Raw genomic sequence first — 22,890 nt, forward strand, 5'->3', positions numbered from 1 at the left:
GTTGGGGCCACACCACATGGCTCCCGGACACCAGGGCATGGCCCCACCCTGGTTCTTAGGCGCTCCAATGGGAGCTGTAAGGGTGGTGCCTGCGGACGGGGCAGTGCGCAGAGCCACCTGGCCACATCTCCATATAGGAGTCAGAGAAGGGATATGCCACTGCTTCTGGAAGCTGTTTGAGTTAAGCGCCACTCGGAGCCCCCTGAGCCTCTCCCCATGCCCCAACCCCCTACCCCAGCCCTGATCCCCCTCGCGCTCTCCAAACCCCTCGATCCCAGCCTGGAGCACCCTCCTGCACCCCTAACCTCTCAGCCCCACCCCAGAGCCTGCATTCCCAGCCAGAACCTGCACCCCTTGCCGCACCAGCCCTGATCCCCCTCCCACCCTCCAAACCCCTTGGTCCCAGCCCAGAGCACACTCCTCATCCCCAGCCCCACCCCAGAGCCTGCACTGCCTCCCACACCCTAACCCCAATTTTGTGAGCATTCATGGGCCGCTATACAATTTATATTCCCTGATATGGCCCTCGGGCCAAAAAGTTTGCCCACCCCTATGTTAGAGGTCTGCTAAATGAAGACTTTAACTTTCCAGATATAGATTAGCAAACAAATGCTACTAATAAGTAGTAAGGCCCATTTGTTCCTGGAGGTGATGGCAGTTTTCTTCATCAGTCACCAAACAATCAAGAGGTGATGCAATTTTAGATTTGTTTTGTGTAAATAGTAAGGACATCATAGAAGAGCTGATCATAGGAAATAACCTTGGGTTGAGTGATCAAAAGTTGATTCAGTTTAAATTAAATGGAAGGATAATCAAAGCTGTTACTACTAAGCAGCACAGTATGGGAGGGAGGTGACCAGCCCTCTGTGGAGAAAGAAGTAGTTCAGGACTATTTAGAAAAGCTGGACGAGCACAAGTCCCTGGGGCCGGACGCACTGCATCCGAAGGAGCTAAAGAATGGCAGCGCCATTGGCCGTTATCTTTGAAAACTCATGGCGATTGGGGGAGGTTCCGGATGACTGGAAAAAGGCTAATGTAGTGCCCATCTTTAAAAAAAGGGAAGGAGGAGGATTCGGGGAACTACAGGCCAGTCAGCCTCACCTCAGTCCCTGGAAAAATCATGGAGCAGGTCCTCAAGGAATAAATTTTGAAGAACTTAGAGAAGAGGAAGTGATCAGGAACAGTCAGCATGGATTCACCAAGATCAAGTCATGCCTGATTAACCTAATTGCCTTCTATGATGAGATAACTGTCTCTGTGGATGAGGGGAAAGCAGTGGACGTGTTATTCCTTGACTTTAGCAAAGCTTTTGATACGGTCTCCCACAGTATTCTTGCCAGCAAGTTAAAGAAGTATGGGCTGGATGAATGGACTATAAGGTGGATAGAAAGCTGGCTAGATCGTCGGGCTCAACGGGTAGTGATCAATGGCTCCATGTCTAGTTGGCAGCTGGTATCAAGTAGAGTGCCCCAAGGGTCGGTCCAGGGGCCGGTTCTGTTCAATATCTTCATTAATGATCTGGAGGATGGTGTGGATTGCACCCTCAGCAAGTTTGCAGATGACACTAAACTGGGAGGAGTGGTAGATATGCTGAAGGGTAGGGATAGGATACAGAGGGACCTAGACAAATTAGAGGATTGCGCCAAAAGAAATCTGATGAGGTTCAACGAGAACAAGTGCAGAGACTTCCACTAAGGATGGAAAAATCCCATGCGCTGCTACAGACTAGGGACCAAGTGGCTAGGCAGCAGTTCTGCAGAAAAGTACCTAGAGGTTACAGTGAACAAAAAGCTGGATATGAATCAACAGTGTGCTCTTATTGCCAGGAAGGCGAACGGCATTTGGGGCTGTATAAGTAGGGGCATTGGTGTGGCCTCATCTGGAGTACTGTGTCCAGTTTTGGGCCCCACATTACAAGAAGGATGTGGAAAAATTGGAAAGAGTCCAGCAGAGGGAACAAAAATGATTAGGGGGCTGGAGCACATGACTTATGAGGAGAGGCTGAGGGAACTGGGATTGTTTAGGCTGCAGAAGAGAAGAATGATGCGAGGATTTGATAGTTGCTTTCAACTAAGGAAAAACTTTTTCACTAGGAGGGTGGTGAAGCACTGGAATGGGTTACCTAGGGAGGTGTCGGAATCTTCTTCCTTAGAGGTTTAAGGTCAGGCTTGAAAAGCCCTAGCTGGGATGATTTAGTTGGGGATTGGTCCTGCTTTGAGCAGGGGGTTGGACTCGATGACCTCCTGATATTCTATTATTCTACTACCTGTTTGTAAATATTAACCTTTTTTCCTTGTATATTAAATTCATTTGCATATTAACTATTCCCCCCAGAATCTTTTACAACATTAACAAAGAGCGTGTCTGCATTCCAAGGCCCAGAGTGTTGGTTCTCAACATGTGAGTGACCTATATACAGGAACTCTGTGTGATCATTTATTGGACTATACTGCATTATTGTGGGTTGCTCCAAGTCTGTGGGAATATAGATGTCTAAAGGAAAGACCCCTCAAACGAATAAAAGTGTTTACAAAAGTATTGTTATAAACAAAATTGGGTGATTAATAGGGGATACTTGTTATTGAAGATGGGTTCTGTAATGGAGGAAATCCCATTGAAAAAATGTTTTTAATTCATTAAGAACTGTTGATTGTCACAGCTGTCAGTAATAATGACTGGGTTAGAGATTCCTTTTTAATCATCAGTCAAGTAAACTGAAAATCTTAAAAAATCCATCAGTAATTAGAAAAACAAATCACACAGTAAATTAATCATGGGAAAGTATTTTCCCTCCAAAAGGAGGTTTTGTATGTCTCATCCTATAAAAAGAAAAGAGGGTTGAAAAGTTAGTTTGGGGATGAATGCTATCAGCATTCCATCTATCTTCTCTTAACCATCTGCAGGGGTGGTCAAGTATCTGTTCTTTCTATATAGTGCTGTATTAATCTTTTGAGATTAAGAAATATTTGCTAACAAAGGAAAAACACTAAAGAATGTTATAATAAATTATATTATTAAACAAGGGGCTACTTTATTTGCACTAAAGAGCAATTAATAAAAGCAATCTTTGGAAATATGTTTGTAAGTTGTTTAAAAAGGAAACCGAGAAACAGTAAAAATACGTACCTACCAATGGGAATATTTTATTTGTCCAGGCTGCAAAATGTAAAAATAATTCCTGGGGTTATAGCTTGTTGTCTGAATACAATAGAACCGGAGAACAAAGATAAAAAGTCAGGCTGCCGAGAACAGGCTGCACAAAACCAACTCCTTTCTGGCAGCCAGAAAATCACAGTAAAACATTCAAAGGATAGAGAGGAAAGAGAAACAAAAAAAGAGCAAAGGAAAGAGTTAAAACAACAATTGGAAGGTGTAAGTAAATGCCTCCTTGTCTTGTAATTTGCAAGAGGCAAGAAATAAAATTGGAGGAGTTCAGGAACAAATTAGTCAGAAAGCTTAAGAGAAGCCACGGTGGAAAAACCAGGCTAGGAATCTCAAAAACACAATACAGGGAGTACGATGTCAAGTTACAGCAGCAGCAAGGCTGGAAAGTAAAATAAATAAATAAAAATATTGGAGGAACAGGTCAGAATGATCAGAGGACAAACACAGGGCTACCATACGTCCGGATTTCCCTGGACACGTACGGCTTTTCGATCTATAAATAGCCGTCCAAGGGGGATTTCTAAAAATCTAAAAATGTCCGGGATTTCCCCCGGTCGGCTATTTATAGATCGAAAAGCGGCGGCCAAGCGCCACTCGGCAGCCAAAGCCCCTTCCCGGCTCCCCCCATCCCCTGCAGCCTTAGCACACCATCCGGCCCGGCAGCTGTCTTCCCCCTCCTCCCCTCCCCTGAACGCTCCGCCCCCTGCTTCTCCCCCTCCCCTGCTTCGCGGGAAGCCTGAAAAGAAGCAGGGGCAGGCGGGCAACAGCAGGTAAGCTGGGGGGAGGGGGCAGGGGGGACACAAGGAGGAGGGCTCCAGGGAGGCGCGGTGTGGCCCAGTCCGGCCCTGGCCGAGTGGCTCCCTCTGGCCTTGGCTGGCCCCAGCGGCTCCGGCCCGGCTCGGCTCGGGCCCCAGGGCACCATCCGAGCGCGCCGGCCAAGCACCCCTGGCTCGGCCCCAGCAGCTCCGGCCCCGGTCCCAGCAGCTCCGGTCCGGCTCGGGCCCCAGGGCGGCAGCCCTGGTTCCGGCCGAGCGCGCCGGCCCTGGCCCCAGCGGCTCCGGCCTGGCTCGGGCCCCAGGGCGGCGGCACCAGTTCTGGCTGAGTGCGCCGGCCCCGGCCCCATCGGGTCCGGCCTGGCCCCGGCCGAGCACCTCGGGCCCGGCCCCAAGCTCCGCGACCCCAGCCGGAGCGCCGGCTGGAGCGCAGCCCGATTCCTGGGAGCAGGGTGGGGTTGGAGATTCTGAGGGGGGGCAGTCAGGGGGTGGGAAGTGGGAGGGAGTGGAGTGGATGGGGTGGGGCGGGGCTAGAGCGGGGCTCCTCCCCCCCATCCTCTTTTTTGATTCTGGAAATATGGTAACCCTAGACAAACAGCCTCTAAATCCTTCTTCTCCCCTCAAGTTGTTCTTTTCCCTCTCTCAAACTTATTTATAGCTGTGGTTGATGCAGCTGCTCCTTCTGTGCTAATCTTGCTTGCTTTTTTCTTCTCTGGGTTGTGTAATGACCAAACTTTCTAAACTTCTTTAGTGAGTACCCACTTGGCTTATGTATTCCCGTCTTATATATATTTCTGTTGCCTGAAAGCGGACTTACAATGTAATATGTTATCTGAGAAATCATAATTGAACTATGTTCTAGGATTTAAATCCAACACCTTGTCATCCATTTTTCGTTAAAAGCACTGTAATTGTAAGAAAACGATCTTTGCATTTGTGTATGTTAAGGCTGATTTAACAGTTATTAGCTGCTGAATCTATTTTGGTTTTTAATTACAACTAATGTTTGTGTATTTTTAAATGGTTAATTTTTGTTTTGTTGTTTAAATTTATGAACTAATAAGAACTATGAATTTTGTTACATCAATATTCAGCTCTTACCTGTGTGTTACATGCTCACTTCATAGTAGCTAAACTGAACATGGGGGAGGGAGGAGTTCTTCAAGTGTTTTTTCTTTGTATCCTGACACTGTGTCTAAATAATTAAACTTGTTACTAGTTTATCTTGTTATCTTAAATACTAGAGAAACTGTGTTAAGTTAGAGGATATTTATATTTTAAATTTATAAGAATGTGTTGTGGTAAAGGGTGGATAGAGACAAGAGAAACTTTTCCCCCTCCCTCTGTTTTTAAAGCAAAGCGTACACATCTGGTTTTGCAAAGAGTTGAAGGAGAGGGGAAAGAAGAAATCCTTTAGCATAAATTGTAAGCTCTAATGTCTGGCAGTCAGCACTGTAAAAAACAGAATACTTAATTTCTAAAAATAGTGTCATAAAAAGTAATAAATCAGGTGCAAGTAAAAGCAAAAACAAAGTACCAAAAATGCTAAAAATAAGTTTTTAAATAAGTCCAGTAAAACTAACAATTAACAGTTTTTAAATCCAAAGGTCAAACATGCAATATGATTTTCAAATCTTAACGTTGTTTTTTGGTAATCCTAACATAACTACATAAGTCTCAAACAAATGAATACTTTTTTGAACGTTTCCTGAAAGTTTTAAATAAAAGGTAAGCTGCCTAAATCAATTTGTTTAATTTTTGTTGTTTAATTTTGGTTTCCTAACATGCATTCTTTTAATTAATTTAAATTGTAATGTTTTGTCTTGTATGCGACACCACATTTGTCTTGTTCTGTGTATGTATCACATAATTATTTGGTTTTTTATGTTGGTTCTTGTTGCAACTTTATATACATCTACCACAAAGAGTTTCACAATTACCATTCTCTCTTCCATGGACAAGTGAAACGTTCACTGTTATTTTCTAAACCATGTAGGTTTTTCCCCCTGTATGTTAATAGTTTATGCCTTGCCATGTATACTCAGGAGGAGCACTTCAAGTTGTTACCTGAGCCGCTATTGCTACTACAACAGGCTGGTCTAAAGTGTAACCCAACCATGGCACAGCTGGTAACTCAATCTGTTTCCTTTAAGAAATTATTTTGTCTTAAGACAGACACCATCTCAGTAAAAGGTAAACCTAATTTTGCATTTGCTTTTACCGATCAGTGCCTCTACCTTATAATCCCTTACTGGCTACCATAGACATTTTATACCTAACTTTGCTTCTATCTCTGATCCCCTGTGCCACTTTTTGAAGAAGGAATTGCAGTAGTGCTGAACAGAGGAACACACAAAGGCAGTTACTGTCTTGGGGAAAAAACCTGTAATCTCTGCTGCAGGTCTGGCCCTACACACTGTTTGCAGGTTACTACACAAGAGCACTATTTCTTTTTCTTGTACATGCCATGCAACCCAGTATGCTAATCTCACTACTGTGTTGTGTACACTGAAACATTTTGCTTCTACTAATCTACAGTTGTCCTTCCTAACTCCACATGGGTCTGGAATGCCCTCAGAGTTTCTCCTTCTGGCACTCTCACAACTTAAAAAAATCTCTAATGTATCTCCCTTGGCTTATGCCTTTCTCCTTTCTTGCATTGCTCTCCTTCCTTCCCCTCACTTTATTCTCAATGATAAAAGCCATGGTAAAATGACTCTGTTTCACTTTCAAAATTCAGTGGCTAATCCTCTTGTAAAATTGAAGTGCTCAAGGGGGCGAGTAATTAGACTTTTTCACACAAAATCATGAGCACCTGATGTCTCCAGTTAATATTCCAGAAACTCTGTCTGTTTCAGCAGTCAGCACCATAAAGACAGTGGCTGACCTGCAGTACTACAGATAGGGCCGCCCGGGGTGGGGGCAAGTGGGGCAATTTGCCCCAGACCCCGCAGGGGCCCCGCAAGCCCATGCCAAGAATCCCTTTCCTCACCCGGCGACAGTCCGGGTCTTCGGCAGCATTTCGGCGGCGGGGGATCCTTCAGTCACTCCGGGTCTTTGGCGGCATTTCGGCAGCGGGTCCTTCAGTGCTGCCGAAGACGTGGAGCGACTGAAGGGCCCCCCGCCACCAAAATGCTGCTGCTGCAGACTCGGAGCGCCGCCCGGTGAGTACAAGCTCCCCCGCTTTGCCCCAGGCCACTGAATCCTCTGGGCGGCCCTGACTACAGAAGCAAAATGCAGCATTATGAGACCTGTGATTAAACACGTACAAAAAAATGGTCACAGGATTCACCCTCAACACCTTATGAATCAGCATTGCAACAGAAAGCTGTTTGCTCATGTACAAAGGCAATACTACCCAAACTGGTATTTTATCAGAACAAATCAGGAAGGATCTGATCTATTCACTCCACGAGGTACTTTCAGGAGGAAACAGGGAACAGACCAAACAATGCAGAGATTCAAAACACTCGGCTGGTGGCCACAAATGAAAAAGGAAGTAAAAGAATACTATGGCAATTGTTTAATCTATGCAGAAAATAATCCAACAAGTAATTAAAACAATGTTCCCCTTAGACCACAAAGAAATTCAGGACAGTGGTATAATTTGCAGATTAATTTTGTGGAACCGTTACCCAAGACTAAAAAGGGAAACAAGTACCTGTTGGTGGTAGTAGACCCATTCTCAAAATGGACTGAAGTTTTCCCAATGAATGTTAGTCTGACCTCAGTAGTATGCAAATTGTGAAGGAAAGAATAGTTAAATTCATGGTGGTAAATAATAAAGGGGATGTAATGTAACATGGATCTATCAAAGGTAGATCATGCCAGACTAATCTGATTTCCTTCTGTGAGGAAAATAACTGATTTTTTTTTTTTTTTAGACAAGGGAAGTGACGCAGATTTAATACACTTGGACTTCAGTAAAGCATTTGACACAATACCACATTGGAAATTATTAAGGAAAATGGGGATCAGTAAGAATTATAAGGTAGATAATGAACTAGCTAAAGGGGAGAAGGCAACAGGGTGTTCTGACAGACGAATTATCAGACTGGAGGGAGATTACTCAAGGTTAGGTCTTGGGGACAATCTTATTCAATATTTTTATTAAGGAACTTGGCACAACAAGTAGGAGTGTGCTAAAGACATTTGCTGGTGATGCAAAGATGGGAGGCATTGTCAACACAGAGGAGAATTGGCGTATTACACAGGAATATCTGGATGATTTGAAGACTCGATTGACAGAAATGGGATGAAATTCAATAGACTAACATACAAGGTCATGCACGTGGGGTCCAACAACAAGAATTTCTTCTATAAGCTGGGGGCTCATTAGCTGGAAGTGACAGAGGAAGAGAGAGATCTTTGTGTGTGGATCAATCACAGGATGACTATGAGCCAGCAATTTGATGGGGCTGTGAAAAAGGCAAATGTGATCCGCATATTCATCAAGCGAGGCATTTCCAGCAGAGAGAGAGAGAGAGAAAGAAGTATTAATGCCATTGTAGAAGACACTGATAAGACCTCATTTGGAATACTCCTGGTTGCCCATATTAAAGCAAAATGAATTTAAACTGGAACAGGTGCAGAGAAGAGCTACTAGTATAATCAGGGAATGGAGGGCTCGTCTTATGAGATGGAAAGAGCTTGGCATGTTTAGTCTAATAAAAAGAAGGCTGAGAGGGGATATGATTGCTCTCTGTTAATACATCAGGGGTAAATACCAGGGAGCGCGGACGAGCTATTTAAGCTAAAGGACAAGGTTGTCAAAAGAACTGACCATGAACAAATTCAGGCTAAAAATTAAAAGAAGGTTTCCAACTATCAAAGGGGTGAAGTTCTGGAACAGCCTCCCAATAGGAGTTGCGGGGACAAACAACTTAATTAAGAGAGCTGGACAAATTTACTAGTGTGATTGCACAATGGGGTTGCTTGTGCTGGTAGGAGGCAGGGCTCAGCAGCTCTGGGTCTCACTTCTGGTTCATGTCTCATGTTCCTAAAAGTTCATGCTTCAGGATTTCAGCCAGCCACCTTCAGGGGTCAGGCAGGGATTTCCCTCCAACCCTCAATGTATTTATTTTTATCTCCTTCCTCCGAAACATCGGGGATGGCCAGATCTGGAGATGCGACATTGGCAGGACACATAGGGACATGCCGGTGGACTCCAAGTGCTTTTCCATGCCCATATGCTCATGCTCATTGTGCTGTGAGCTTGTGTTTGGGACAGAGGATGTACAAGCCACATGGCAAAAGATATAAAAAGGCTGCTGCATCTTCTCCATTTTGTCTTCAGTCCTGCTTCTTACCTCTGGAGTAACTTCTGTACAAACCGCAGCTTTGAACAAAGGACTGACAAACCCATCCAAGTGTTCCCAAGGGACTTTACAAGCCAGCAAATTCACCAGTGGTGTTAAGAACCTGATGTATGGACTCTGAAGTCTTATGTAGGTATCTGATTGCTTTGACCATTTAACAACTCTCTTCTTGTTCTTTTATAATAAAACCTTCAGTTTTAGATACTAGAGGATTGACTGGCAGCGTGGTATTTTGGGTAAGTGTGATGTTCCCCTGGTGTTATCTGGACCAGTGATCTGCTAGGTCACTCCAATCCTTGACTCTGGGAGCCAGCCTTACCCTGCTCTGCTGTGAGAACCCCCGCTCCTGGACTGTTCATGCACAGCCTCCGGCATGTAAGCCGCTCCTTGGATTGTGCAATGGAGTAACATTAGCCAGTATCTCTGGTCCCAGACACAACCCTAGGAACCTCCATCTTGCAGTGTGCAGTTATGCCTGCTGGACGCTGCCACTTTATATGAGTTCATCAATTTAACAAAGAAATTGTTATGTACCAGGCTTGTTATCCCAAGGGGAGTCTCTGACATGCTTCAAACCAAACGCAATGCTTCTGGTAGAATAAACAAACAGATTTATTTTAAAAGATAAATTTGAAGTGATTATAAATCAAACAATAACAAGTCAGATGAAATAAAAGCAAAACACATTCTAAGCTGATCTTAACACTTTCAATGCCCTTACAAATTTAGATGCTTCTCACCACAGGCTGGCTGGTTGCTCTTCAGCCAGGCTCTCCCTTTTGATTAGCGCTTCAGTCGCTTGGTGTGGTGTCTAGGCGTAAGTGGGAGAGAGAGAGAGAGAGAGAGCATGGCAAACGTCTCTCCCATGTTCTTTCTTCCCTCTTGGCTTTGTTCCCCCCCCCTTCAGAGTTAGGTGAGCATTACCTCATCGTAGTCTCAAACTGATCAAAGGAAAGGGGGTGACTCACTGGAGAGTCCAACAGATCCTTTTGTTGCTGCCCAGGCCTGTGTCCTTTGTTCCTGTGAGGCTGGGCTGGGCTTGTCCCATACATGCCCTGATAAGTGTGAACTGCCTCTCTGCTCTTGGAGAGTTTTTGCCTGGTCTTATTTTAAGCCATGAAGACACATTTTCAGCCTCATAACTATATACATGAAATTATAACCTATAACATGACTATAACAACAATTACTATAACATCACTCTAACAACAATGCTCAGTGCATCATGAGCCTTCCAAAGACACGCAACATGACAAACTTTGCATTGGGTACCACACAACCATTTTACAAGGATGAACATGGGGGTGCTGGGTGTTCCCCCCGAGTTACAGAGCGTCACAGTAAGATCCAAACTAGTGTTGACCTGGTAATGTGGCTGGCCCTTTGGGGATCAGAAGAACACTTTGTATAGTGAGCAGAGTTTTAAATAACACTCGCCTTACTGGACAAATGTACTGATTGGGAGCCAGAGAACTGGAATGCAATGAAGGGGGCTATGTGATTTTTTTTTTTTTTTTTAAAGCTTCTTGATTACCAGTGTGGAAGATCAGGAGCATGTGACTGGTTGGTGAATCTAACTACAGTGTTAACCACCAGTTTTGGGAGAATCTGCTCTCCTTTTTGCAGCCTGCCCTGACCTTGGCATTTTCAATGTGGGATACCCTAGCAGCTCAGGTCACATCTGATGAAGTGGGTTCTAGCCCACAAAAGCTTATGCCCAAATACATTTGTTAGTCTCTAAGGTGCCACAAGGACTCCTCGTTTTTTTACAAAATGGGGAATAACTGTCTATGTAGTAGTACTGCTGAAAAGGATCTGGAGGTTATAGTATCAGAGGGGTAGCCGTGTTAGTCTGAATCTGTAAAAAGCAACAAAGGGTCCTGTGGCACCTTTAAGACTAACAGAAGTATTGGGAGCATAAGCTTTCGTGGGTAAGAACCTCACAAGTGAGGTTCTTACCCACGAAAGCATATGCTCCCAATACTTCTGTTAGTCTTAAAGGTGCCACAGGACCCTTTGTTGCTTTTTGGAGGTTATAGTGGATCACAAATTGAATATGAGTCAACAATGTGATGAAGTTGCAAAAATACTCTGGCATGTATTAATAGAAGTATTATATATAAGACTAGGAGGAAATTGTCCCACTCTGCTCAGCGTGGGTGATGCATCAGTACTATGTCCAATTCTGGGTGCCACACTTCAGCAAAGATGTAGACAAATTGGAGAGAGTCCAGAGGAGATCAACAAAAATGAGAAAAGGTTTAGAAACCCTGACCTATGAGGAAAGGTTAAAAAAAACTGGGCATGTTTAGTCTTGAGAAAAGAAGACTGAGGGGGGAACCTGATGATAGTCTTCAAATATGTTAAGGGCTGCTATAAAGAGGACTGTGATCAATTGATCTCCATATCCACTGAAGGTAGGACAAGAAGTAATGGGCTTAATCGACAAGCATGGGATATTTAGGTTAGATATTAGGAAAAACTGTCTAACCATAAGGTTGGTTAAGCTCTGGAATAAGCTTCCAAGGGAGGTTGTGGAATTCCCATCATTAGAGGTTTTTAAGAATAGGTTGGACAAACACCTGTCAGGAATGGTCTAAGTTTACTTGGTCCTGTCTCTGCAAAGGGGGCAGGACTTAATGACCTCTTGAGGTCCCTTCCAGCCCTACATTTCTATGATTCTATGATACATTCCAGGAAGCTGGGGAAGATGAAATACTACAACAGGAATGTGTAACGGTTCCTCTCCCGCTGCAAATGGGAGACAATGCTAATTTAAATCTAACTGCTTGAGTAACAGTTATGCCATCCACAAAGATGTTAGGTCATAACCATCCCAGGGTCAGTCTCACTGGGAAAAATAAAAGACATTTATTCAAAGCCAAGGGGGACACTGGCTGTTCCTTGAGGACAGCTAGAATATTACCATGCTCTGTGTGGTCAGATGTAACTCATGTCCATATGGACACGGATAATGAAAAACTACAAGGAAAGAAGCTCTGGGTAGTGGATTCGCCTCAGAAGCTGAACAGGCTACCGGAGAAGGAACTGTTCTGACAGTAGTTAATAGATAATCCAAAAAGAGGCACACTAATCATCTCATCTAGCATGAGGCTACTAGTCATCTCTCTTTCCTCAACTCCTGGGCTCTATTCCAAGATTTGGGAAAGGAGTGGTCCTAATGATTAGAGCAAGAGCTTGGATGACAGGAACTGGAGGACTCCTGGGTTCTATTCCCAACTCTGGGGAGGGAACAAAGTCAAGGACAAGTGGTTACCGCAAGGGCATGGACATCAGGACTCCTGGGTCCTATTCCTAGCTCTCCCACTGACCTGATGTGTGACTGTAAATCACTTAACCTCAGTTCCTCATTTCTAAAACTGGGCTAACAAGGTTTACCTACCACAATAGCATGGCTAGGTGTTATTTATTGTAAAAAAAACTGCACGTTGCTCAGTCAGCCAGTGCTAACAGGGGGAGGGATAGCTCAGTGGTTTGAGCACTGGCCTGCCTAACCCAGGGTTGTGAGTTCAATCCTTGAGGGGGCCACTTAGGGATCTGGGGCAAAATCAGTACTTGGTCCTGCTAGTGAAGGCAGGGGGCTAGACTTGCTGACCTTCCAGGGTCCCTTTCAGCTCTATAAGAGAGGCATATCTCCATATTTTTTTATTTATAGAAATACAGGTATTATTTATCACATTGTGTTGCAACAGAGTGACGATGCACCAACTCTAAATGTGATTTTGTGCACTCTGAATATCTGTGGCTAAATTGCTATATTCTCAGCAGGCTGGAACCCTCTGTGAAATTCACAGGGAGGAGGAATCCACTTGACTGTATCTGTGCCAGGTGTGAGCATGTCTCAAGCCTTTGTTCTTCAACACTGCCTGGGGAGGAAATGCTACTTGTGCCTCTGGAATGTGAAATAGTTTAGAGTAGAAAAAATTAATGCTGATCGCTACTGTTGTCACTCAGCCGAAGTAAAGGGAGAAAGTATTTGCCGTTGTGAAAGCTATTCGCACCGCTGCTAGTGGAAATCCTAGACGTGTGGGGCCTTGCGGGAAGGGGTGGAGTGGGGGTGGAGCAGGGGTCAAGCACCCCCTGGGAAATGATAATGTCGGCGCCTGTGCTTCTGTTGTCCCCAGTTCGCAGTCTGTACAGGAAAGCATGAAGGGGGCAGCTCACCGCATGGCACCAATTCGTAGCCTGATGTGGCATGACAGCTTCGTGTGACGGCTGCTTCCTCTTGTCCCGTGGCCCTCCAGCCAGGTCAGTTCTGAATCTCTCCCCTTTTAGGGCAGGCCATAAACCAAACACAAACACAAATAAAGCTGGTTAGTATGTGAGCGGGGAAAATGCCTCCCTCTCAGGGTCTATCAAAAGCAGGTTCTCCCTTCCCTCAGGGAGGGAGGCAGTTGTGGATGGGAGAGATCCTACCTTCCCTCAGGCGTTTGCTCAGGAGCTGCAAGGTGAAGGTCCTTTCTCTTCCCTGGCCTGCCCTCAAGCGACCTGTTCTGCTCCCTTTTACCTCCCCCTGCAGCCTGTGCATCTCTCGCAGGTGTGGTGGGGCAGGGCTAGCTGAGCCCAGAGCAGCTCCTTACCCCGTTGCCCGATGTAGGGTTTGTGTACCTCATTACTGCAGCACAAGGCAAAAAAATTCCCCAGGTCCCTGCCAGTCTAGCCTGGGGGAAAATTCCTTCCCAGTCCTAAATCTGGGCCCCTGAGCCTGTGAGCAAAACACACCAGTCAGACGTCTAAGAAAGCGGATTCGCTGTACCACCTCAGAGCCCTGACCTACTGTGACTCCCTGTGTGAGAAGGCAAGGAGCTCCCTGGTGTCTAACAGACAGTCTCAGCTGTCCTGGTCACCTCAGTACATCCCAACTCACTATTGTTATAAACTGCACAGACACCGACCTATGGGTGGGTGCTCCGGGCCTCAAGCACGCACAGAAAAAAAAAAAAAGGGGGTGCTCAGCACGAGTGCTCTGGTTCCGGGGCCCTGGGGCTGGCCGCTGATCAGCTGTTCAGCGGGCCCCAGAACTGGCTGCCGATCAGTTGGCTCTAGGGGCAGGAAGAGGTGGAGCGAGGGCAGGGCCTCAGGGGAGGAAGCAGAGTAGAGGCAGGAAGAAGTTGAGAGAGGGAAGGGCCTCAGAGGAGGGGCAGAGCAGGGGTGGAAAGCGGTGGAGTGAGGGCAGGACCTCAGGGGAAGAGGAGGAGCGGGGCCGAGTGGGGATAGAGCATCCGCCGGGGGAAAAAATAGTCTGCTAAATTGTATCTAAAAGGTGTCCTGTTATGTCACTGGAAAACAACTCACTGATCATTAATATTCTCGCATGATGTATGTACGGTCAGTCCACAAAGGATTATACATGTGTGCTGGAATTATAACTAATACAGACAAAGGGATGTGGTTCCAGCTGCTTGAGTGTATCAGTGGGGTAGCCATGTTAGTCTGGATCTGTAAAAAGCGACAAAGAGTCCTGTGGCACCTTATAGACTAACAGACGTATTGGAGCATAAGCTTTCGTGGGTGAAAGTGGGTATTCACCCATGAAAGCTTATGCTCCAATATGTCTGTTAGTCTATAAGGTGCCACAGGACTCTTTGCTGCTTGAATGTGTATCCGATGTAAATTGAGCAAGGTGTGACCAAAGACAAAGAAAAGCACGTTTGCATGCCAGGCGAACAAAACCATCAGGACAGCAAGTGGGGAAAAGTGATCACTTAACAATCTCACCGGGGGATGGTGACCACACCCCTAGGAATTCTTCCTGCCTCTTGAAGCAGGGTCAATGAACTCTGAAAGAGAGACTTTTCAAAGGTTTCCTGGATTATAAAAAGAGAGGAGCAGAGAACCCTTAAGGTAGAGGTTCTCAACCTTTTTCTTTCTGAGGCCTCCGCAACGTGGTATAAAATCTCTGCGGCCCACCTGTGCCACAACAACTGTTTTTCGGCATATAAAAGCCAGGGCCAGCGTTATGGGGTAGCAAGAAGGGCCATAGGGGGCCCTGTGAAGCTAAGTTGCTTAGGCTTCGGCTTCAGCCCCGGGTGGCGGGGCTTGGAACCCCAGGCTTCAGCACCATGCAGTGGGGCTTCGGCTCTCCGCCTTGGGCCCCAGCAAGTCTAATACCGGCCCTGTTTGGCGGACCCCCTGAAACCTGCTCAGGGAGCCCCAGTGGGCCCTGGGACCCCTGCTTGAGAATCTCTGCCCTAAGGGATCCTTCACCTGAGCCGACAAGGAAAACCAGCGCCTATCCCTTATACCTGAACTCACTTAAAACCTCTCCCTTTTTGATTAAATAAACATTTTACTTTTTATCGAAGCCAGCCCTGTGCTTTGATTGAATTGAAATGATTGGTAATGCTAGTCACGATAGCAAGCTGCTGTTTCTGTCTCTTTAAAGGAGCAGCAAACTTAACTTCTGGGAATGTACAGTGACAGGGGCTATGCATCACAGAGAGACATCTCGGAGGAACTCGGCCTGGAGTTCACCGATTGTTACCTGTTAGGCAAGTTTGGGGCCGGCACAGCCCTGAGGAGTTTGCTGGCGAGGCAGACAAACTGGTATGTCAGGGAGCTGTCACACTGCTTAGCTGCAGCAAAGTCCCCACTTCCCGAGGCTGAGAGGGGAAGCACAGAGCTGCCAGTTCTGGATGTCCTGAACAGCATGTCACACCCACCTCTTCCAGTGTCTCATTTCCAGCGGTGGCCAATCCCTGGTGCTTCCTGGCCACTTAGTGACAATGCTGTGCATGAGGGAAGGAGGAGGTATAATTTCTTCCTGATTCCAGTGAGAACAATGACCCACCCTTCACTCAGATTGAAAACTGGCCTCCACTCAAGACTTGGAAAGTCACAGGAAAGCTTAATCTCCCTGCTCTGGTGGAACAGCCACCACCAGCTCCCCTTCCTCTCTGCTCGCAGCGGGAAACCATTCACAAGCTCTTCGTTCCCAACAGCCGCAATTTGTGATGTAACTACTCCCAAGCCCTGCCAGCCTGGAACTGGCACGGCACCCTTGACTTTGGAACTTCCTTGTGGCTCACAGGGCATAGAAAGAAGGGCCAAAAGCTGCTAAAAAGCTTAAAGATCCCGCTTCTCATTTTACAAGTGGTGAAGTAGATCTACAAGTCTGAATGTTCTGAGCATCATAACAACACGAACTCCAGGCTCTGGGATCTCTCATCTCTATCTGCTGACCCTGCTGCTTGCAGTTTTTACCAGTTGTCTTTGTAACCAGGACATAATCAGCTAGGAGAGCCTGGACAAACAGGTGCGGCTGGCAGCTCTTTGAAATAGGAGCCTGGTTCAGACTTGTGTTTCTGCATTTTAGAGATTCACGGTCACTACTGAAAAAGATCTACCACGAGCTTCATCCTTTGAAAAGGCTAAGTAATAGCATTGCTACCTTGCAGTAATATGGGTGAGCCAGATCTGAAAAGGAAAGCAACGTTTTGCCGTAAAATATGTAATATGATAGGTCTATATTTCAATCACCTTCCATCATATAGTCAAATGTCCTGCCATCTTTATGGGACTGACTAGAAGAGCGTCCTAGAATCAGGCGCAGCGATAATGCTTCTGGCTTAGGAGCCAGCTACCTCTGCAAGAAGGCAAACAGTGAAAGAGGCCAAGTGAAATTCCAAGAGACATTCACAGTGTGGGACTGAGAGGTTTCCCTGTGCCATTGACAGACACCAGCTGGGTCAGTAGCAGTCACTCAAAATAAACTCTGTTTACCAAAGAGCTTTGAGAGCTGCAGATTTGTATAGTGGCATCCGTTCCACTTAGAGGCTTGGGGAGAAAGAAATGGAAAAGTAGGGATTTGTATGCACGAGGCAAGTCTCTGATTTCCAAACACACGGAGCTTGTGAACCTTCAGGAATCCTGTCCAACTCCATTCATCTCAGAGAATTTCTGCAGAGAAAATGCCTGCCCCCTGTTCTCTTCAACAAGTTACACAGCTCAAGGAAAGCATACATGGCCAATTTCTGTAGGTCAGAGCCTTCATTTCAAACATCGTAGATCAGCTAATCCATTGAGTGTTTGTCTTGAACTCTTGTTTTTTGTAACAATTTACCATCCATATTTAAAAACAACCTAAAAAAAAATTCCATTCTGAAAACTGACTCTGTAAAAGTGGCACTCCCTCATATCCATCACTGCTCATTGATGTCTGTATCAGATCTGCTTAGTTTACAGGTAAAAGACTTTTTTTTTTTTCTGAATTGCCAGCCCTACAGATTCACTCTGGAATCAAAGTCAAGCTGGGTACTTTCAGGCATACTCATCACCAGGCAATAAAAGTTCTGCATCTTGAATGTAAGTAACAGTTCTGTTGACAGTTACCCAGAAGAGAAGCCAGTTCACTCTCTGACACTCAGAGCTGTATTGCCCCTGCCTTGCTAACAGGAATAGAAAGTATTCAGTGGGCCCCATTTGTATAATCTGGTCCATGCAGGAAGACTTTTATGCCTGTATAGAGTCCCACTGAAATCAGATTCAACACAGGCGTGTGGATTCATCTACATGGATCATATTTCAGGACTAATGCTTTAATCAGGGAAGTCAGCAGATATGGCTCTGAATATTTTGGGAAGTAGGATGGATGAATAAGGAGGTGTCATGTTTACATTGTCCCTTTTTGGACTAGAACCACAATTTACACATTGCAGCGGTGCAGTTCCTAAAAAGTTAAACACTTCCACAGAACTACATGATCCGAGCAGACAGAAGGAATGCTGGGAGAGCAGAGAGAGAGCTGAATCAGACAGAGGGAATCATTTTCTTTTACAAACTGTTCATGCAGAAAGAGCCTGGTTTTATCAACATGAGGCTAGAAAGACAACCCAAAAGCTAGAACCTGTGAGAATGGCCCTGAATGAGTATGGTGTAAGTAGGTATATGACTAGGTTATATACTATCATCCAGGATGGTTTGGTAGGTGGAGATGTGGCAGATGTGGGGCTGAGGTGGTACGTAACAGCTGACATCTAATTATAATAGTATGTGTATCTAGGCTGTGATACCTTATTTACTTACAGTATAAAACATATTGGACCAGAGCCTCAACTGGTGCAATCTGGGATAACTCCATTGAGTTGTTGGAGCTACGCTGATTTGCACCAGCGGAGGATCTGGACATTAAGATTTTTGGTTGTTTTGTTGTTGTTGTTTTTTTAATAAAGGAAAATCCAACCATTAAAAAACCCTCTTTGTCAAGGCACCTCAAAATAACTTGACTCACCAGAAATTAGAGCTGGAAAATACCTATTAAATCATCTAGTCCAGGGGTTCTCAAACTGGGGGTCGTGACCTCTCAGAGGGTCACAAGGTTATTACATGGGGGGTCGTGAGCTGTCAACCTCCACCCCAAACCCCGTTTCGCCTCCAGCATTTATAATAGTGCTAAATATTTTTTAAAAGTGTTTTTAATTTATAAGGGGGGGGGGGTCGCACTCAGACACTTGCTGTGTGAAAGGGGTCACTAATACAAAAGTTTGAGAAGCACTGATCTAGTCCCATTTACTAGGAGCCATAGGAGGATTATTCCCTACAGAGCAGTCTCCAGTTCTTTGTACAGCCAAGTTTTAAAGTGTCCGAAGTGTTGGGGCTTTCATCCCTTCCCTATTATATTCAGGTTATACTGTGCTCATGACTGTAGTATCTGAGTACCTTCCAGTAGCGCCTTAAGTATCTGTGTGACTATATGTCATGTGTGCTTGGGTAGTGTCTTGTTTTGAGAGGGTGTTTGGGGGGGTATATTTGGTAAATATATATGTTGCTCTGTATTTATGTTAGAGAAGAGGAGGTCAAAGAAATGTGCCTTGCACATGAAATGGAAGGTGGTGAGGTTTGTGATGGTCCTTAGTTCCTGAGGGAATTCATGCCACAGTTTCAGACCAGCCCCCAAGAAAGTTCTGTCTCCCGCACATTTGAGCTTTATTGTCGAGAGTTCCACTGTGCCAGAGAAGCAGAGCTATTGACCACGGTCTTCATCCCAGAGCTTTCAGCTCTTTTAGATATCCTGGTTCCGGCCACGTAGCTCTTTGACAATAGGGACCGAGACCTTGAACTTAGTTCAGAATAATATGGGAAGCCAGGTTTGAAGTGCTCGCAATAGCCTGTGTTGAGGAGATGCACTACAACGTTCTGTACTAGCTGGAGTTTCCTAAGTGCCAAAGTCTTCACAACCAGGAATACTGCATTGCTGTCATGCAGTTGAAAAGGTGTGAATAACTGAGGCCAGGTTATTATTCTCCAGGATGGGATGGAGTCTCTTAGCCAGAAATAGTAGAAAGTATTACTTGTGGATGCTGCTATGACAGAGCTCAGAATCAGTGAGGAATCCAAGAGTACTCCTAGACCAGTGATTCTCAATTTTTTTTCTGCCAAAGAGCCCTTTGGCATCTGACTAAATTTCCTGCACCCCTTTCATTTTTTATACATAAGTTTCCTGTTATTATTATTCTGTTAATTAGGTTAGCTTATTATTTAAAAAAAATGTAATTAAAATAAGATTCACAAAGGAAACAAAAGTAAACAGTCTGCAACGAATCCAAGTTAGTTATTTATTGCAACCATTAAACTCTCTATCAAAGTCTAGGTAGGTATTATCATTAGAACACTATGGAAAAGGCAGTCATAAATCAAACATTACAACCAAGAAATCAGAGATATTGGTATAAAAATATGAAAAAATAATACTATGGTTAAAACTAATTTAAATTGAAAACAGACTTTAAAAAAGTCCCGTGTTACTCAATGTGATGGGTGGACTTGCTTTTGTGAACGCAGTTTTGACACATTCGGCACAATAGTTGAAAATTTCAGCCTAAGATCTTGCTCTACATCCATCTTGTGTCTATATTTTTATTTTAGTGAGATGAGTGCCAAGAAATCACTTTCACAGAAAGAGGGAGTGGCGAACAGGATTTAAAATGGCACAGCTTGGATACTTTGTTGCAGCCAAAACTGGATCAATGAATGCTTTTTAAAGTCCATCTTCGAATCTCCATTACACAACAGTTCAATAAGTTCCTCCTGTTTTTCAAAACTCAAATCCTTTGATAGTTTCACTTCTTTGACAAAAGGATATCAAATCCAACTGTTGGCATCAGTCTTTACAGGAAAGTATTCTCAAAAACTGTCCTTCAGGTTTACCAAATGCTGAAGAATGTTAACTTTTATACTTCCACCGAGAGTCAAATCATTTTCACAAAAAAAATTAATCTACTAAAGGCAAATAATTGAAATTGTCATTTGTCACACGATGGCACCACAATTGCAGCTTTTTTTAATCACAACTTCTCATGTGGAAGGAAGGGATAGGTCAGTGGTTTGAACATTGGCCTGCTGAATCCGGCATTGTGAGTTCAATCCTTGAGGGGGCCACTTAGGAATCTGGGGCAAAATCAGTACTTGGTCCTGCTAGTGAAGGGAGGGGGCTGGACTCAATGATCTTTCAAGGTCCCTTCCCGTTCTAGGAGATAGGATATATTTATTATTAGTTTTTTCTCTTGCACATCAGACATGGTTGCTGATATTCTCTGGAGACCTAAGTTTAGTTAATTTAACCAAGAAGATACACTCTGACAAATAGGCCATCAGTGATAGCCAAATATCATCTTTAAGACAGTTCAAAAGAAAACAGTTTCAATGGAAAACAGCAACATCTCTGGCTGAAATTGGCCTTTTTCTTCAAACACCTTCACCCGGGATCACCGATGGACTTGTGTGCGTAGAAGTAACGTTGAATGTTCACTTCCCATGTCACTGCAAAGAGTGTTAAATATGCAAGGAGATTAGCCACACCAGCAACATCTGTCAATGTGCAAGGCAATATACAGACTCAGCTGCAAGCGAGATACCAGTTGTTTTTCCCCCATTATTGTTCATGTCACTATTCTACTAGATACCAGATTGTTTGACATGGAAATACTTTCTAATTGCTTTCCTTGCTTTTCTCCTGGCATTATGTTTCCCATGTCCTTTACCGCTATAAGTATTAGTTCTTTAGGGGGGGGGGGGGGAGGGATAGCTCAGTGGTTTGAGCATTGGCCTGCTAAACCCAGGGTTGTGAGTTCAATCCTTGAGGGGGCCACTTGGGGATCTGGGGCAAAATCAGTACTTGGTCCTGCTAGTGAAGGCAGGGGGCTGGACTCGATGACCTTTCAAGGTCCCTTCCAGTTCTAGGAGATGGGATATCTCCATTAATTTTTAATTTAGCAATTGCATGTAGTTTTCCAGCCTTAGCAATTCTGTAGCTAACTTTAGATGAAGCCTCGAGAGCTTTACTATTGACATGGGTTGTGTTAATAACACACTGTTTTCCAGTCTTCAATTCACTTACTTTTCATTTGAAAATTTGTACAGGCTTGTTTTTATACAGGATCTGCTTTGTGACTAAATGATGGCTGAGTTTGCCTGATGTTAAACACTCATTAGAAATCACTTAGTAACATAGCACACACTGTGGCAACTGTGTATCTTCTTAGATGGTACAGGTCCAAATTGAATGTAAATTTCGTCATGCTTCCTCGTCTTATTTGTGCTTTCATTAAGTTTGTCACCTTCTGTATTTTTATCTTTCACCTCAGTGACAATTATTGATCAAGGATTCCCAATCATTAACTACACTTTTTTGTTGTTACTTTGATCTTTGTTGGCCCAAATTTCACATTCTTTTTCAATAGTTGATATTGATATATTTATCTTGTTAAGGCTTTAACTTTTTAACCACTGATCCAGTTTTGTCACATCACCCTTATTTTCACTTTAAAATGATTTTGAGTAATCTTAGCCATGGAGCTGTTATGATGCCTCCAAAAATACACACACACACCGTCTAGTGGTCTCAGGATTTCCTGGACTCGGTTCCCAACTCCACCGTAGAGTTCTGAAACCCTATACACTTCACTTTGCCTGTATTTCTTCCCCCCCTAAATAGGGGTATTACTTTCCTGTCTTGTAGAAGTGTTGTGAGTCTTGACATCTGTGGCAGAAAAGATACTTCTAAAGCCTCACGGGGAGCATGTCGTCCTGAATGGGCAAGCACCAGTTCTACCAGAACACCCCCACCAGTGTGGGAGCGTCCCTTCCAGCTGGACTTCTCATGCTCAGTGCTTGCGAGGTCATGCTGTGCAGAGGATCTCATTTTGAGAACAAAATGGCATCCTCCAGGCAGCAAAAGTCCTGGAATACAATTCTGGCGTGTGTTGGCCCTGGCTTAAGGGATGGATCCTAGTATAACACAGGGTGGGGGACCCCACTTTGGGAAGCACTGTCTTAGAACGTGGACTGGATTGACCGATGTTGGGTGTTCATCTTCAAGCAAAGGAGACTGCACCATGACTGCATAGTCCTCAAAATACTTTCCTCTGCCCACCAGCATCACCTCTGCCTTGCTCGGGTTTGGCTTCAGCCAGCTCTTCTTCATTCATGACCTGATCTCATCCAAGCCCTGGGCCATGTTGGTGGTAGTTGTGTGGTTGCATGTGATGAAGGATAAGTAGAGCTGTCTCTCATCTGCAAATTGCTTGCCCTTGAGTCCATGTCATCTCACCAGGTCACCTAGGGCTTGTATGTAAATGCTGAATAGGACTGGAGAGAGAATCGATCCTTGGGATATC

Source organism: Malaclemys terrapin, chromosome 3 (assembly GCF_027887155.1).
Source record: "Malaclemys terrapin pileata isolate rMalTer1 chromosome 3, rMalTer1.hap1, whole genome shotgun sequence".
Lineage (NCBI taxonomy): Eukaryota > Metazoa > Chordata > Testudines > Emydidae > Malaclemys > Malaclemys terrapin.